This window comes from Triticum urartu, chromosome 6A, assembly GCF_056163025.1.
Source record: "Triticum urartu cultivar PI428250 chromosome 6A, HENAU_Tu73, whole genome shotgun sequence".
Taxonomy (NCBI): domain Eukaryota; kingdom Viridiplantae; phylum Streptophyta; class Magnoliopsida; order Poales; family Poaceae; genus Triticum; species Triticum urartu.
In genome coordinates this window covers 263,752,233-263,768,347 of record NC_141878.1, presented here as the reverse complement: position 1 = coordinate 263,768,347, position 16,115 = coordinate 263,752,233, and positions in this window count along the sequence as shown.

Here is a 16,115-nt window from a genome sequence, read left to right as displayed (position 1 = left end):
CAAGGTAGAGTTCATCCCAAATTTAAAGGAGATGGGGGCTTGATGATCTAGATAGCCCCGAAGGGGTCTTGATATCCCTCGGGATATTCTCCGAGGAGGTCTTGGCCTCCAATGGAGTAGTCTCTCTCTCTCAAGAGGAGAAGGTAGGAGCAAAGCTCACATACAAATGAGCTATCACTTTGCTAACCCTAGAATGGAGGAGGGGGATGTCTATTTATAGTCTAAGCCACGAAGGGGTAAGTGGGAAAGGGATACATGGGCCTTGGGCCCTGTCCATGTGCGCAGGCAGGCGCCGGATGTCCGGGCTGGGGGCCGGATGTCTAGCTATTCGCGAGACGCCGGATGTCCGGGGCACTCGCCGGATGTCCGTCCTGGCAGTGGCCGAATCTATCTTCCTCTAGATAGGCAATGCCGGATTTCTGGGATGACTCGGATGTCCGGGCTGTGGCATGGCGCCAGATGTCCGGGATGGCCGCCGGATGTCCAACCGCTAATGCTTTTGGCCGTCTATTGGGGCAGCTCCTACGCGGCTGCCCAGGCGCCGGATGTCCGGCCTCTGGCCCGGATGTCCGACCACTGTAGCTTCAGCAGCTCCGTCTTCTTCCGTCTTTGCTTCCATGCTTCGCTCGCGAATGGTGTAGTTGTTCCTTGGCACTTGCACTCCTCCTCATCTCCCGTGAAGCTCCGATAATACCTATGCATGCACACGAGAGGGTGTCAAATCGTATACCATCCTCAAAGGGGTCAAGTGAGCATGTGTAAAGGAGATGATTAACCTTTGTGTATATGAAGTAGATGTCGCACGTGTCACTCGTCGAGCAGACTCTTGACATGGTGATGTCCATAGGATGCTCCACATCATCTCCCCCCCTTGGGAAAGATTCGACCTTGGATCGAAAACCAAATCACCATGGGAAAGAGATGTCTTCGCCATGTAGAAGTGGATGTTCACCAAGTACTCGTCGTCTTGAAGCTCGAAATGGGCACTCTCCAATGTCGCACTGTCTAGTGATTCCTTCAAAAGGAGTAAGGACAACAAACAATTTGAAAAATAAATGTGGTTAGCGTTAGTGCAAAACCAAGCATTCAAGAGGTGATTCACCAAACAAGTTTCCTCATCATGCAACGCATATGGTGTGACAAAGGACTGTGACATGGCATGTAAGCATATCAATCGAGCACAAGCAAATATATCATGGGGACAAGTATGCAATTGTGAGGTCATAGCAAGCATTCACAAATTGCTCAATGAAAGTTCTATGGTAGGCATATGAATCATTCACAACACTAAAGAAGATGTGAGGTCTAAACACATGGATCAAGTGCAAGACAATCCAAGCAATACGTGCATAGGGTGTAGTGAAGATAGTGTGGCACTCAACACAATAGAAAGAGCAATTGTTCATCATGTGTGAGGCAATCAAGTCAATCATGTGATAAGAAATGGGACAAAGCATATGTGAAGAAATGACATTGTTGCAACCAAACATATGATAGGAGCAAGTAATCCAAGAATTGGATGCAACACATAAGGTATATATATCCTGATGCATGGAATGGTGAAAATGACAAGTCGAAGCAAGATCTCTAACATGTGTGCAAGCAAGTGGTCCAAGATGGCCAATAAGTCTCTTGCTGCAAGCAACACAAGTAGTATGATCCACGATATCCATGCTCAAGAAAGATGTCACCTTGAAGGCGTGTCCATGTGCGTCCTTCACAATGCCAAAACACAAGCAAGTGCGATGTAGAATCATCGTGGTAGAAGGTGGTTCTCTCTCAATAGCTCGAATGGTCAACTCACATGAAGTGGAAGTCGACACAAAGTCCAAGTATCCTACACATGCGCAAAACAAAGCAAATAACATATGCGCATGGTAGATAAACACATCATCCGTCATGATGGTTCTCTTATTTTGCACATAACCATTAGAAACACGAGTGCATGAATAATATGATGCAACAATGGCTATATTCATGGCACTAGGTATATGGTGCAAAGAGGTAAGACAAGCATGGTTCACAAGAATTATGTCAAAATATCCAAATATATGCGAGAATGCTATGGGGGCAAACTCATTATCAAGACTAAAGGCATAATTTCACTCAATACATGGCAAATAATCTAGCATGAGAGAGGCAACATATGGAGATATATGACAAGAAACAATAGCAATCATGTGCAAAGCATGTAGATGGTTGTCATCAACTGCATGAAGCGAGCAACTATGAATCATCGGTGATGCAACAAGGCAAGCAATCATAGTAATCAAGTCGTGCAAGCTAGTAGTGTGAAGATGCAACATACTAGAGGAAATTATGGCAATCATGTCATGTGAGCAAATAATAGGCGTAGGCAATGCACATGACATGTCGCAAGCACGAACACAAAGCAAGATCATAGTATAATCATAGGCATGGGTCATAAGTGGAACATGGCAATAACAAGCAATATCTCCACCAAGCTTGAAAATACATATACAAGTAGTAGAATCAATCATCATGTGTAATGAAAAGCATGGGTAACAAATGCATGGTAAAGCCATAGGAATTAGCATATCATGCAAAGTGAACATGGCAAGATGGGCATATAATATGTAATTGTAAATAACCCACAGCCAAGTGAGGGCCATGTAGAAGAAATGCGCGAAGTCTTTGCACGAAGAGAGCGGTTGGAAAGACAATCCATGGGATCCCAAGTCATCATTGCTCTCTAGAGCTTGTTTTGTCAACTCATGGGATTGTGAGGTTGACAAGTATTCATGGGTACCCACACAAAAGAGACACAAACGAAAGAAATTGTGTCCGTGGTAAATGTACACATCATCCATCATGATGTGTATGTGCACATGAGAGTTAACACAAGATAAGAATCTCTCAAAGAAATTTGATGCATGGTATAAGAACATGTCATCCATCATGAAATAATAGTTATTATGTATAACACGATGAGGACACAAATTGAGAATGCAAGTATACGGCACATCAATAGCATGTTATTCATGGGAAGCATATTGTGCGCATAAGTATTGGGATCATGCAATGGATGGGATGGATCAAAATCTCCTAACATGTGTGAGGAAACTATGGGGGTCTCCTCATGAGCAATATTGGAAACAACATATGGAGAACATGGAGAACATCCAAAACAATGCATATCCGAAGCTAGGTGGTCATGGCATGGCATATGAGATAAATGATGCAAAGGGAGCATATCAATATCATCACAAGAAAAACAAATGTCAATAACCATGGGCTTGTCATCTACGCCATAAGTTCAAAATGGGTTAATCTTAATGGCATATGCATAGTCACTATGATGAGATTGCAAATATGACATATGGTTGATCTCATGCATAGCATATGACAAGTCAAGCGGATTTTCAAACATGATGTGACCTAGAGAATTGTCACTAGAAATCGTATGTAACATGGCATCACAACTAATAGACTCCACATGTCAATCACCAAACTCATCATAAATGGGTAAATCATCGCATGGGGAAGTCGCACTAGCATGAAGCATGGTAATAGGTCCGTCAACATCATGCAAGCAATCAATGTCAAGAATGTCCACTAGTGGAACTAGAGTATCACCTTCACCTATGTTACCATTCTCATTCCACTCAAGTGGTGTAGGTGAGGTGGTAAACACCAAATGGTGGTCATCTTCATCTTGATGGAACCATGTGGGGTTGCATCATATTCCACCATGGCATAGGTTACCATCGAGGGTTTCTAGTTTGTAGGCCACGGATGGATAATGGTGAAGTGGTCAACATCGATCATGAACTCGAGGCGATGATGAGTGGCGGTGATGTCGAAGTCAGACCGTTCCTAATTAGTCGAAACATCTTAGGAAATGGGAAAATCGCGAACTCAAAATCTCAAATGTCAAATGTCAAATGATGGTAGCGGGAAAGCGGTGGTGGTTGCGGAAGTATTGGTGGAAACCCGATCAAAATGGGTTAAGGTGGTGGAAGGGTATGATGGGATATACACGGTGTTGGAGTTGGAAGCATGGTCCCTAAGTAGCCGAAACACCTTAGGAGACACAACTCACAACACAAACAAAATTGGGTTAGGTTGGGGTGGTGGAAGTGTATGGTGGGCAAGCCTATGTGGAAGTTATGGTGGTGGTCGATGATGACGCATTCGTCCTAAGTAGCTAAAACACCTTAGGAGACTCGAATCACTACTCAAGCAACTACTAATGCTATGTGGAACAAAAATGGGTTAGATTGTGGAAGGCTATGGTGGTTTTGCGGACGATATGGTGGGAGCCCTAGGCAAGATACCAAAGTGCCAAAAATTTGATGGAGTTAAATGGTGTTGAAACCAATCTAAAGGGATAGAGGATGTCAATAGCTACTCAACGAGCTAAAGAACGTGAAAATCAGACTCCGGATGTGAAAGTTATGGGCAAAAACGGTGAAACGCGGGAGGCTAAATTCCCAGGGGTCGGAAATATGGGGGTGGGGTGGATATCCGGGGGTCAGTGTCCAGAACCGTGCATATTTGGCGCTCCAGGAGCCGGATGTCTGGCTTGGGCCCGGATGACTGACCTGTGGCCCAGATGTCCGTCCTGTGGCCCAGATGTCTGGTCCGATGATTCCAGATCGGGATTTGGACTTCGAAACTCGATTTGGGGCGTAAATTGATGATTTCGGGGCAAAATATGATGGATTTTGTCGATGGAAGGTGGAGAAAAGTGGGGAGAAGCTAGATCTACTAAAGACACAACGAATCCATGGATCAAAATCAACAAAACATCATCAAATCAACAAATCACAAAAAACATTTGGGGGCTATTTTTGGTGGGGATATTCGAATTTAGGACGAAATCAAGCAAAAGAAGGCTAGAAAACGGTGGGAGGGACTCCAAATACGTGATAAACGTGGCTCATGATACCATATGATAGCATGAGCACTCCGAAGTCGTGATGAACCTAAGCTCTGATTCCATATGATACGGGGCTAACCCGGTGTAGGCCGATCTTTCACGATTGGAGTGGATTCCCTCGAAGAACACGAAGAACACATGGAAGAACGGGGGGAAATCACAAGGGGAGACACTCAAGAACAAGTCCAATCACACATCCACTAGACAATCAAACACAAAAGATCCACAAGGTACATGAACAACAAAGGGAAAGATACAAGGTAGAGTTCATCCGAAATCCAAAGGAGATGGGGGCTTGATGATCTAGATTGATCCTTCCCCGAAGGGGTCTTGATATCCCTCAGGATATTCTCCGAGGAGGTCTTGGCCTCCAATGGAGTAGTCTCTCTCTCTCTCTCAAGAGGAGAAGGTAGGAGCAAAGCTCACATACAAATGAGCTATCACTTTGCTAACCCTAGACTGGAGGAGGGGGATGTCTATTTATAGTCTAAGTCACGAAGGGGTAAGTAGGAAAGGGATACATGGGCTTGGGGCCCTGTCCATGTGCGCAGGCAGGCGCTGGATGTCTGGGCTGGGGGCCGGATGTCCGGCTGTTCGCGAGACGCCAGATTTCCGGGCCACTGGCTGGATGTCCGGCCTGGCAGTGGTCGAATCTGTCCTTCTCCGGATAGGCGATGCCAGATTTCCTAGATGATGTTGGATGTCCGGGTTGTGGCCTGGCGCGGGATGTCCGGGATGGCTGCCAGATGTCCGACCGCTGATGCTTTTGGCCTTCTATTGGGGCAGCTCCTGGGCGGCTGCCCAGGCATGGGATGTCCGGCCTCTGGCCCGGATGTCTGACCACTGTAGCTTCAGCAGCTCCGTCTTCGCTTACATGCTTCCCTCGTGGATGGTGAAGTTGTTCCTTGGTGCTTTCACTCCTCCTCATCATCTGTGAAGCTCCGACAATACCTATGCATACACACGGGAGGGGTGTGAAGTAGTATACCATCCTCGAAGGGGTCAAATGAGCACGTGTAAAGGAGATGATTCACCTTTGTGTATATGAAGCAGATGCCGCACGTGTCACTCGCCAAACGGACTCTTGACATGGTGATGTCCATAGGATGCTCTGTATCATGAATCCTCCTTGATGACATACAGGGACATGGAAGAAATATACAAGATGCCATTTCATAAATTTCGTCCATAGCTTATAATATGTGCTATGCCACCTTATTTTTGGGCCAGACCCATGTAATTTCAAAATACTTGAGTATAGGTTGTTTGTAGAGTCCGTATGTGTGGGGAAACAAGAGTTAGGGTTCGTTTCGGACCCCTCCTCCAAGGGTCATGAAATTCCCCCCTCTTCCTCCATATATACAACCCTTAGGGCGTCGTTTAGACTTCGAGTTTTGTTTAGATTAAAATTTCTCCATAGGTGCAAGTTCGTGTACTTTGTTTGTGCTCAACGACCAGACCAAGACATCACAGAACCCCACTTTCATCAATAAAGCTTTCCTCTTATATTTGCAATATCCAGATTGCAATCTCAGTTTCTTGCTATTCTTCATTTCCTCATAGCAAATAGACTCTCGTGGTCAGGTTGATCGTGCTCCGGCGTGGTCAATAACCCCTCAGAAGTTGGTTTAGCGATTGATAAGGCGCGACGTCTCGCACGTTCGTTGTCGGATCGTCAGGGTCGACTCCCAAGAAAATGATAACTATCTCATCGAAACATCAGGACACCTTCACCTCTATGAAGTGGTATCAGATTTCCAGGTTGCTCGATGAGATTTTCCAGTTTTTCATAGTTTAGATCGCGTTTGTTCTTCATACCTACAGTCCACAAAAAAGCCAACAAAAAATTAGAGTTAGTTCATCATATCCGAACCAATCTGAGCCTTTGCATAATCTTTTTACGGCTTTGCTTTGTTGAATTTGTGGTTGCATCGTCGTGTCGAGTTGCTAGTGTTAGCGTCTAGTCCTTTAGAGTTTTGAGTTCTCTCATAGTTTGTCACACCGCTGCTACTTCTTGAGCTTGCGTTGTTTTTTTGGTTGAAGAGGAAAGGGTGATGCAGTACAGTAGAGATAAGTATTTCCCTCAGTTAAGAACCAAGGTATCAATCCAGTAGGAGAAACACGCAAGTCCCCAATAGATGCACCTACACAAACAATCAAACACTTGCACCCAATACGATAAAGGGGTTGTCAATCCCTTCACGGTCACTTGAAAGGTGAGATCTGATAGAGATAGATAAAACTAAATAAAATATAAAATATTTTTGGGTTTTATGGTTTATAGATCAAAAAATAAAAGTTGCAAAATAGTAGACCGGAAACAAATATGATGGAAAATAGACCCGGGGGCCATAAATTTCACTTGAGGTTTCTCTCTTGAAGGCAAATAATACGGTGGGTGAACAAATTACTGTCGAGCAATTGATAGAAAAGCGCAAAGTTATGACGATATCCAAGGAAATGATTATGAATATAGGCATCACGTCTGTGTCAAGTAGACCGACTCCTGCCTGTATCTACTACTATTACTCCACACATGGACCGATATCCAACATGCATCTAGAGTATTAAGTTCATAAAGAACGGAGTAACTCAAGGGAATATGCCCTAGAGGCAATAATAAATTTGTTATTTATATTTTCTTATATCATGATAAATGTTTATTATTCATGCCATAATTGTATTAACCGGAAAGTTGATACATGTGTGAATACATAGACAAAGCAAAGTGTCCCTAGTATGCCTATACTAGACTAGCTCATTAATCAAAGATGGTTAAGTTTCCTAATCATAGACATGTGTTGTCATTTGATGAACGGGATCACATCATTAGGAGAATGATGCGATGGACAAGACCCATCTGTTAGCTTAGCATAATGATCCTTAAGTTTTATTGCTATTGCTTTCTTCATGACTTATACATATTCCTTTGACTATGAGATTATGCAACTCCCGAATGCCGGAGGAATACCTTGTGTGCTATCAAACGTCACAACATAGCTGGGTGATTATAAAGATGCTCTACAGGTATCTCCGAATGTGTTTGTTGGGTTGGCATAGATCAAGATTAGGATTTGTCACTCCGAGTATCAGAGAGGTATCTCTGGGCCCTCTCGATAATGCACATCATGATAAGCCTTGCAAGCAATGTGACTAATGAGTTAGTTATGGGATGATGCATTACAGAACGAGTAAAGAGACTTGCCGGTAACGAGATTGAACTAGGTATGAAGATACGGACGATCCAATATCGGGCAAGTAACATACCGATGACAAAGGGAATGATGTATGTTGTCATTACGGTTTGACCGATAAAGATCTTCATAGAATTTGTAGGAACCAATATGAGCATCCAGGTCCCATTGTTGGTTATTGACCAGATAGGTGTCTCAGTCATGTCTACATAGTTCTTGAACCCATAGGGTCCGCATGCTTAAACGTTCGATGACGATTTTTATTATGATTTATGTGTTTTGGTGACCGAAGATTATTCGGAATCCCGGATGAGATCACGGACACAATGGGGAGTCTCGAAATGGTCGAGAGGTAAAGATTGATATATTGGACGATAGTATTCGGACATCGGAATGGTTATGGAGTGCTTCTGGTACTTATCAGAATACCGGGGGGAGGGGGGTTTACCGGAACCCCCCGAGGAAAGTAATGGGCCACATGGGCCTTGGGAGGGAGGCGCACCAGCCCACAAGGGGCTAGCGCGCCCCCCACTTGGAATGTGTTTGAATTGGAGTAGGGAAGGGGGCAGCGCCCCCTTTCCTTCTCCTTCTCAAAACAAGCGTTCGCCCCGCTTTATAGATAAAGCATAAGTCCATACAACCACGTCCCAATCAAAGTCATAAAATAAATATGCTAGGGCCACAGCACAGAGAAGCCCAAAAGAACTGAAGAGAAACAGAAAAGGCCACCGGGGGAAGCTATGAAGTTGTCGAGCGGTCAGAGAGTCGATGCGTGGTAGCCACCAGAGCGTCCAGAAAGAGCTGAAGAAGGTCACGATCCCTCGGCCTAGCAAGCGGATGCCAGTGCTGCAAGAAGGCAAGAAATTTGAAGAACGAGTTAGAAGCACATCGCAGGAACACCCGCTCGATCACCATCTTGTTGCGAGTACTCCAAAGAGTCCACATCATAGCTGCGAAGATGAGCCAGAATAGTCGGTGCTTACGGCCAACCTGAGTGGCCCTAACCTGCAGAAACTCTGCAAGGTCAAGGGCCTCCCACTTTGATCCTAGAGATTCACGAACAAAGCACCAAAGTGCATGTGCTGCTACGCATGAGAATAAAATGTGCGTTCCCATTTCCGGGATGTGGCACAAAGGGCAAAGGCCATTGCCCAGACCCTGGCATTTCAGCCCCTCGGTCCCCGAAGGTAGACAATCTCGGCGAAGCTGCCATACGAAAATCTTAATCTTCAAGGGTATCGGCGCCTTCCACAATGGGGATAGCCATTGTAGAACTGGCAATCAGCATAGTGCCTGATAGGCCAAACTAACAGAGAATTCACCCGAAGGGGAAAGGCTCCAAGAAACAGAGTCAGGGGCCTGGGACAGAGGAAGAGGGACTACTTCCCTCATTTCTGTCCATTCCCGTACCTCATTTGGTCCGAATGAGCAGCGGAATGCAATGTTCCAGCCCTCATCCAAAGCAGTCGTCGAAACAAGGATGGCCGAGTCGTCACTAATCGCAAAGAGACTCGGGAACCACAGGCGAAGATGCTCATTGTCAAACCAAGGGTCCAACCAAAACTGGGTCCCAGACCCATTGCCAACCGAGGAACGCAAACCCAGCCTAATCTCTTCTTTTATGGCCTTAATAGATTTCCATAACTAGGACCCGACCGAGAGAGAGCAAGCCAAGAGGGGTTGATCCTACAAGTACTTGGCCTCAATCAGCTGCAGCCACAAACCCCCATCTCTCCTCAGATCCAAACCCAATGCAGCATTAGCGCAACATTCATCCGGCGAGACACTGCCTAGGCCACCTTGGTCCTTCGGCAGTTAGATGTTAGCCCACTTCACCATATGGTACTTGGTCCGACCATCCCTTGCCTGCCGGAAGAACCTAGCCAGCTCCTTGATAAAGGAGCTATGCACACCTTCAGGTAAGATGTACATCCCCATCATATACATGGGGAGGCTGGCAAGGTTAGAGCTAATGAGGACAATTTTTCTACCTTTAGAAGTGAATCGACTGCACCAGGGCTCTGTACGGGACGCTACTTGTCGCACAAGCGGATCATACCCACTCACCAAAATCCTAGACTCAGCCAGGGGCATCCTCAAGTAAGATATGGGGAACGAAGCCAGCCTACAGTTGAGGTTATCCGTAATCCGAAGCTGCTCAGCCTTCGAGTAGCCAAGGACCACCACCTCGCTCTTATCAAAGTTAATCTTAAGTCCAAACATTTCCTCAAAGCAGATCAGAAGGAACTTAAGATTAATAATGTCCCAGTCCGAGCCTTCCACCCTAATCATGGTGTCATCCGCATTCTGCAAGTGAGTAACCCCTCCATTCGGGATGAGGTGACTCACTACACCCTTAAGGTGGTCGGCCAACTTGGCCTTATCTAAGATGCCCTCAAGGGCATCAACTGCGAGGTTGAAAAAGCAAGGGGGAGACAGGGTCCCCTTGCTTTACCCCCTGGAAGCCTGGAAAAAGGGGCCCACCTCGCCATTCATGTTTATCGTCGTGTTCCCAGATCTAACCAATTGCATGATCCAGGAGCACTACCTTTCATCAAATCCACGTTGCTCCATCACCAACCTCAAAAAGGACCAGTCTAGATGGTCATACGCCTTCTGCAAGTCCAGTTTGAGGAAGACCCCCTTAAGCCCCTTCCACGCCACCTCATGGACAATCTCATGAAGGGCAAGAATTATGTCATGGATTCACCTTCCCTTCAAAAACGTGTATTGGAGGGGGTGAGCAATTCGCTCCGCCACCGGGGATAAACGGGTTGCGCAAACCTTCGCAAAGATTCGCTCCAACACGTTGATCACCGTGGTGGGGCGGAACTACCGGATATCCGTCGCCCCAACTACTTTGGGGTTCAGGGATATGACACCATAATTAATCCTAGCCATGTCCAAGGTTCCAATATAGAACTCATGAAACATGGGCATAATGACCGGACGTAGGAATTTCTGGAAAAAAACTACCGGGAGGCCATCCGGTCCCGAGGCCGAGCAAGCTTTCATAGACGCAATCGCCCGACCCACCTCCTTAGGGAAGAATGGGAGAGTAAGATCCGCATTCTCCGCATCGGAGACCTGGTCAGCAAGTGGCAAGAAGTCAGCATGGAGAGAGACGCCTCCGCGCGGCTCTGCCAAAAAAGATCCTTATAAAAGGAGTAAATATGGGTGGAGATGTCATCTGTGTTCTCTAGAAGAACATCCCCATCCCAGAGCAACGGGATGGCACATTTCCGCCGGCGGCCATTAGCAATCACCTGAAAGTAGGCTGTGTTCGCATCCCCCTTAAGGAGCCAGTTCTGTCCCCCTCGACATTGCCAAAACAACTCCTCACTCTTGTAAATGTCCATGAGTGAGGCCTCGAGGGCATATCTCCTAAGCCAGTCGTCAGGAGACAGGCCCTGCCCGTCTGCAAGGCCATCCAGCACCTTAATCTGATCCAGCAGGGCCCCTTTATGGGCCCGAAGATCAGCACCAATGTTCGCCCGCTAGCCCATCATGGCCTGACGGGACAATTTAGCATAGTGATGCCAGACATCCACGACACAAAACACCTGAGGCGGTGACGCGACCACCTCTAGCCAGCGGTCGCGAACCATCTCAAAGAAACCTGGTTGCTCCAGCCAGAACGTCTCAAAGCGGAAGCGACGGGTTCTAGGGGGGGCCTCATCCCCCGATGAGAAAAGCAGGGGGTATGGTCGGAGCCAATCCGAGTGACCGCTTTGAGAGAGCAAAGTGGGAACATCACTTCCCACTGGGCCGACACAAAGACCCGAGCCAAGACACCCCGGATGGGGTCTGCCTGCTTATTCATACACGTGAACCTAGCCCCTACGCGGGCTATCTCATGGAGCGCCAGGTCCGCAATGCAATCATTGAATAGACACATGCGGACCCGATCAACATTAGGCGAGATTTTATCAGAAGCCCACCTAATGAGGTTGAAGTCCACGACCACCACCACCGGAGTGGTGCACCTCTCTACCTTATTTTTTAGCTCAGTAAGGAAGGCGGCTGAGCCCCATGATCTGCGGGACCATAGACGAAAATCACCTCCCAACTGAAGTGGACTCGTCGGTCTGTGATCGACATGCTCAGGAAGAAATCCCCTCGGTCCATTTTCTCAACCGAGAAGGCATCCTCCCTGACCCCAAGCAAAATGCCACCAGATTGGCCCATAGCAGGCAACCACTGCCAGGCAAACTGGTGGCGACAGAGCCCCTGGAGCTCAAGCATACAAAAGTCCTAGCGTATCGTCTCCTAAAGGCCCACGATGTTAATCTCCTCTTGTCACAAATACTCGATGAGCTGTCTCCGCCGGCAAATGAGGCCCAAGCCCCTAATGTTCCAACATAGGAGCTTCATTTAATAATCTCAAAGGAATCCCTAGGCCCCGCAAGCGGGGCCGAGCTAGCCCGCCAGTCAATCATGGGTCGGGGGGAAGCCTTCATCGGCCGCCCCCGCGTAGGGGGGGGGCAACGGATGCCTCTGGTCCGACGGAGGCGGACCTGGAACTAGACCCACACACCTCTAGTCGGTGTTCAGTGGGATTGAGACGCGTGGGGGGACGTCCTCGCAGCGTCCTCACCAAGGGGGGAGTGTTAGGGTGTCGCCAACACGGTCTCCAACTGGGGCGCCACACCATCGCTGGTCTCTCTATGACCAGGGTCAGTGTGCGTCGGGGTGCTGGACTTGGCCCGTGCAGCATAAGCGCGGGCTTCAGCCAACGCCCTGTCAAGTCTCTCCTTGGCGGAGATAGCAAAGATCTGCTCAAGGATGGGCCCCTTCTCACCACGGAACACAATGCCACTATTGGAAGCCACCTCAGCCAGATGGGACAACAGAGTGGAACCAAGCATAGAAAAACGAGAACCAGAATAGGACGGTTCAGGTGGAACGGGGGAGTACCTGAGGACAAGTCACGAGCACCCACCCGCATGGTGGCCTTCTCCTGGATCGTCGGAACATGGCCGTCCAGTAGGGCCTGGGACTGGCTGAGTCTCGCACTCTGACGCGTGGCCACCAGCGGAGAAGCCCCGCCCCGAAGTTTGGAGCCGGCCGCGCTAGGGGTCACCAGGCTAGGTCCAAGGGCGGGGGAGGCTCCAAGTCCGGGGACCCCAAGGTTGGGGAGGTGGGGACCCCAGTGAACGCGAGTAGCAGACCACCCCAGGTGACCGGGGCAATGACGAAGGGTGCACCTCCATCCCCACACTCACCACGTCCTCCTCCACGACCTCCAAGTCAGCCACTGAGGGTGCGACAAGGAGAGGGGTGGCCATGACCAAAGACCCACTCCCTGACGCCACCTGGGAAGCCGTCCCTATAGGGTAGGAGGGCCCACCACTAGTAGAAACCGGGCTACGTCGCCCAGCAGTTGGAGCCGGAGGGACCTCATCATCCTCATCATCATCCTCACTGGAAGAGCTCCCCCCAGACACGGTCCCACCCCCACGATGCCCGTCATCCAGGTGAGGTATAGCGGCAGCGGGGGCCGGCCCAAGCATATCCTTAGGAACCGGAGACTCAAGCTCGAAGGTGAGGCGCTTCCCCTTCCCCGTAGCGCCGAAGTAGAATACTAGGGACAACCCATCAATCTCAGCCAGAGCGGGGCAGAGGATCTCAATGCGTGCGGGGCATCATCCTCGAAGGACGCCAGGTCGGCGGTCACCAGCTTACCCACCGGCTCAAAGATTGCCTTGAGGATCTGGGCAAGCTTGCCACCCCTCGGCGCCGCCCTGCCACCTCGGGGCAAGCCGTAGACAAGGACCCACACCTTCTCCATAGGAGGCACAGGACCAGGCTCCGCATCCGCAGCCCGAACGAACATCATGAGCTTGTTGATGGTGCAACGGATGGAGTCGTGGGAGCTCACACTGAGCAGCTCCGTGGAGGGGAAGGGACCCAAGAAGACAAGAGGCGCCGTCTCGGTCACCTCCCAAGTGATGTCGGAGCCGCGGAAGTGAACGATGTAAGTGGCAAGCTCGGCCCGGATGAGGTCAGCCAAGATCACCACCCCAGCAGGCAGGTCTTGCTCGGGGGAGAGAGTGACCGTCGCCAAGAGTGGTTGCATGGTCTCCTCCTCAATCTCAGGATCCACGTAGTAGAAGCCGCCCCCTTCAGTCCCATACTTGAGGTAGGCAAGGGTCGTGGGGCATCGGGGGGAGGGAGCTCACACTCGGAACAAAAGTGCCCCGCACAGCCACAGTTGAGGCACATTGTCTCTTCACGAGACTTGGGGCGGCTAACACGACGGGTGGGAACCGCTGGAGTCGCCTGCTCCAACGTCTCCACCGGAGCGGAGCTGTCAATGACCCCCGAGGCCTTCTTCTTCTTGTGTTTCTTCTTCTTCTTTGACTGAGCAGCCGCACCAGGAGCGTCAAGGGGCCGCCGCGGGGAGTTCGGCCGTTCAGAACGGGCATTGACCCGAAGTCCCTTAGGACCATCATCACGGGATGCGCGTCGGTCCACCCGGCGGCTCGGGGCAGGAGACCACTCATGGTGAGGCTCGTGTGCACGGTGCTCTCCCTGTTCAGAGGAGCCACCCCGCGAGCCAGTAGCCTCACCCCAACCCGAGCCACGGTGGTGCCAGTCCCTGTCGGACACGCGGGGCGCATCCTGCCGAGTAGCGGCCGGCCGCGGGAGGATCCCATCTTGCGAGCGAGCCGCCGGCAAGGGCCGAGATTCCAGTTCCGACCGGAGGGAATCCTCCCGGGCCAAGTCAGCAACCCGACGGCGCTCAGCCTCCCGACATCGAGCATCTCCAGGGGAGCCCGGGAGAGGCAAACGAGGGTCCCGGGCCGGGTCACGCAGGGGAGGGGACTGCTAGAGAGAGGTGCCGGCATAGGTCCTCGCCCGACCAGACCATCTCGGACCCGCCTCACTCCGCGCCGCCGATGACTACAAGGGACGCTTGGGACTCGGCTGACCGTCTGGCACCTCACGGCTAATCAGCACTTCGAGGTAGGACCGGGGAGCCGCCGAGGAAGGAGGGGTGGAAGAAGGGGCGACCGGCGGTGCAGTCGGAGTCAGGGAAGGGAGCAAAGACGGTGGCAGAGGGGCAAGGATGCGAATGGAATGGGCAAACCACACATAACGTTTGACATCAACCCTAGATGTCGGCGCCCCCACCCGCGGGTCGGATCCAGATCCAACGGGCGGGATCAGCTAGGGCAAGCAGCAACTCATGGTTGGCCTGGTACAGAATAGCCTGGGCCGACAGCCCATCCCGCCCATGCATAGCCCGACCACGCCCACGCAAGCCGTCCTAAGACCCACCTGGGCCAGCGGCAGTGCAGGACCTAGTCGGCCCACGCAGCCTCGCTGCCCTAGCAGGACCCGACCACGGCATTGCCTCGACCCAGGGCGACACCGGCGGCGGCAGCACCGGCACCTCCGTTCCCCTGGCCACCGGCCCGGCCACGACCAAGCCAAGTTGCTCAGCCGCAGCCTGGGCCAGGGCACGTGAGGGCGCCGAGCCACCCACCACTGGAGAGCAGGGGTCACGCCGTCCCGGTCGCCATGGGGATCAGAGGTGGCAGAGGAAGAACGTGACACGTGGCCGGTGGCAGACCAGGGCAGTAGAGACGAGCGCCAGGCCGCCCGCAGCGAGGTACGACTCGGGCCGCCGCCAAGAACATGTCGAAGAGCGGCGACGCCTTCCGCACCGGGCGCTCCACAACAGCCCCCTCCTCCTCTTCCTCCTCGGCGAGATCAGACCAACTCACCAGCGACGACGTGATTGAGAGTGACGCCCCGCAGCCGGGGGCGGCTACCGGACCCATGACGGGGGCGGTGCTGGCCATGACAGAGGTGGCCGGTCGGCCCAGTGTGCGAGCACCGGCGGGGAGCTCATGTCACCTTAACGGTCGCCAGTAGGACTTCTCCCCACTTGGGGCGCGCCTTGGCCGGCCTCCCCTCCTCTCCCTCCTTTATATACGTGGGAGGAGGTGCCTCCTAGACAGACAATTGTTCCAAGCCATGTGCGGCGCTCCCCTGCACCGTTTACTCCT